Here is a 2,654-nt window from a genome sequence, read left to right as displayed (position 1 = left end):
AATTCATGCAGTCGTAAATATTTATACAGTGGCAGGGGGAGTGCCATGAACTACGTAGTAAAAATGCTGGCCGGTGGGGGCTGAGGGTGGGAGTGGGGGTACGTTCGAAAGTCAGTTTTGTACGTTTTTATGGAGTAACTAGAAAACTACAGTCTCTAACGAAAACGTATCCGAGTACGAATTTTAACCACATAAAATTTCCAGAATGAGATTTTCACTCTGCAGCGGAGTGTGCGCTGATATGAACCTTCCTGGCAGATTAAAACTGTGTGCACCGACCGAGACTCGAACTCGGGACCTTTGCCTTTCGCGGGCAAGTGCTCTACCAACTGAGCTACCGAAGTACGACTCATGCCCGGCCCTCACAGCTTTACTTCTGCCAGTACCTCGTCTCCTACCTTCCAAACTTTACAGAAGCTCTCCTGCGAACCATGCAGAACTAGCACTCCTGAATGAAAGGATATTGCGGAGACATGGCTTAGCCACAGCCTGGGGGATGTTTCCAGAATGAGATTTTCACTCTGCAGCGGAGTGTGCGCTGATATGAAACTTCCTGGCAGATTAAAACTGTGTGCACCGACCGAGACTCGAACTCGGGACCTATGCCTTTCGCGGGCAAGTGCTCTACCAACTGAGCTACCGAAGAACGACTCACGCCCGGCCCTCACAGCTATACTTCTGCCAGTACCTCGTCTCCTACCTTCCAAACTTTACAGAAGCTCTCCTGCGAACCATGCAGAACTAGCACTCCTGAAAGAAAGGATGTTGCGGAGACATGGCTTAGCCACAGCCTGGGGGATGTTTCCAGAATGAGATTTTCACTCTGCAGGTCCCGAGTTCGAGTCTCGGTCGGTGCACACAGTTTTAATCTGCCAGGAAGTTTCATATCAGCGCACACTCCACTGCAGAGTGAAAATCTCATTCTGGAAACATCCCCCAGGCTGTGGCTAAGCCATGTCTCCGCAATATCCTTTCTTTCAGGAGTGCTAGTTCTGCATGGTTCGCAGGAGAGCTTCTGTAAAGTTTGGAAGGTAGGAGACGAGGTACTGGCAGAAGTAAAGCTGTGAGGGCCGGGCGTGAGTCGTACTTCGGTAGCTCAGTTGGTAGAGCACTTGCCCGCGAAAGGCAAAGGTCCCGAGTTCGAGTCTCGGTCGGTGCACACAGTTTTAATCTGCCAGGAAGTTTCATATCAGCGCACACTCCGCTGCAGAGTGAAAATCTCATTCTGGAAACATTCCCCAGGCTGTGGCTAAGCCATGTCTCCGCAATATCCTTTCTTTCAGGAGTGCTAGTTCTGCATGGTTCGCAGGAGAGCTTCTGTAAAGTTTGGAAGGTAGGAGACGAGGTACTGGCAGAAGTAAAGCTGTGAGGGCCGGGCGTGAGTCGTACTTCGGTAGCTCAGTTGGTAGAGCACTTGCCCGCGAAAGGCAAAGGTCCCGAGTTCGAGTCTCGGTCGGTGCACACAGTTTTAATCTGCCAGGAAGTTTCACATAAAATATGTTGCAAAAAGATTCTTTACCTTTTTTTGTGTAGGACTAATAGTTTGCACGTAGCGAACGACAGACTATGAAAATGTTGCGAGTGGTTTTTAGAGTCTAGCTATAACGTTGTGGGGTATACAAACCGGGGGGGGGGGGGGGGGGGGGGGGGCTCTGAATCACCCTGTGCACAAGCAATTATAAAAGCTGCAAAGTCGAATTTGTGGGGGAAAGGTTAAGGGATGTGGAAAGTAAGGCGTCTAATTTTATACACGAGAATGGCTTAATAAACAAGGTAAATGCAATTTGTCTCCATTGTTAATTAAAACGGGAATACGCAAAGGTAAAACGGAAACGAATTGAATACGTTTAAAACACGACGTAAAACACCGATATTAAAAATGAAGCTCTGCACTGACACTAAACGTTGATGGAACTGCCCTGGGAAATATGGTTTGTCGTTTTTGGGGAAAAATTTAAGGGTGCAGGACTGATAGGTAATATCAGTGGAGGAGTAGATGCTGGGGACATAGGAAGGGGGTAGTCAGGGCGTCGGTAAGGCCACAATATGATGGAGAAAAAGGGGTATTAAAAGATAGGGTGAAAAAGAAGAAAGAGATAGGGAAAGATGGAGAGGAGAAGGGAAAGGAAGCCCTGAAGAAATGGAAAAAGTAAGATGGATTTATTATTGGTTGAATGGATAAATGATGGGATTGCTTTAATTGTCTGTGAGAGGCATAAAGTTGAAATCTCACTGCGAGAGAATGTATGATGTGCAGATGTAAGGTCAGTGGAATGTATGGCAGAAATGAGGTAGCGTACAAAGATTGGCAGTTAGAGGGAAACAATAGGATTATTGGAATCGCTTTTGCTGGTGGTGTAGGTTGTTTGAAGGTATTTAGTGTGAGAGAGGTGAGATACAAATTTGATGAGATGGTAAAGGAACCGTGTGGGGGAAAGGTTAAGGGATGTGGAAAGCAAGGCGTCTAATTTTATACACGAGAATGGCTTAATAAACAAGGTAACAAGAGTAGTAACGTATGTGTAAATACTAGTCATAAAGTAATGCCTCGTATTTCATTTCCTCCTTCACTGAGGTGGTCATGCAATAATCAAATTAGGCGCACTACCCGGAACATCCTACTACAGCCCACAGCATCTTACGTCAACGGATGG

General features: G+C 46.6%; 3 non-coding genes across 3 annotated transcripts; 2 read left to right on the top strand and 1 right to left on the bottom strand.

Moving 5' to 3' along the window:
* Nucleotides 1–270: 270 nt before the first annotated feature.
* On the bottom strand, nt 271–344 carry Trnas-cga (transfer RNA serine (anticodon CGA)). Its single transcript has one exon. It is a non-coding gene; the product is annotated as a tRNA-Ser (tRNA).
* Nucleotides 345–1,085: 741 nt separating this feature from the next.
* Nucleotides 1,086–1,159, top strand: Trnas-cga (transfer RNA serine (anticodon CGA)). The gene has a single exon. It is a non-coding gene; the product is annotated as a tRNA-Ser (tRNA).
* A 228-nt stretch (nt 1,160–1,387) lies between these two features.
* Trnas-cga (transfer RNA serine (anticodon CGA)) lies at nt 1,388–1,461 on the top strand. Its single transcript has one exon. It is a non-coding gene; the product is annotated as a tRNA-Ser (tRNA).
* Nucleotides 1,462–2,654: the final 1,193 nt, after the last annotated feature.

Source organism: Schistocerca nitens, chromosome 4, assembly GCF_023898315.1.
Source record: "Schistocerca nitens isolate TAMUIC-IGC-003100 chromosome 4, iqSchNite1.1, whole genome shotgun sequence".
Classification (NCBI taxonomy): domain Eukaryota; kingdom Metazoa; phylum Arthropoda; class Insecta; order Orthoptera; family Acrididae; genus Schistocerca; species Schistocerca nitens.
Note: the sequence above shows the minus strand (reverse complement) of the source record. Positions and strands in the feature narration are given on the sequence as shown.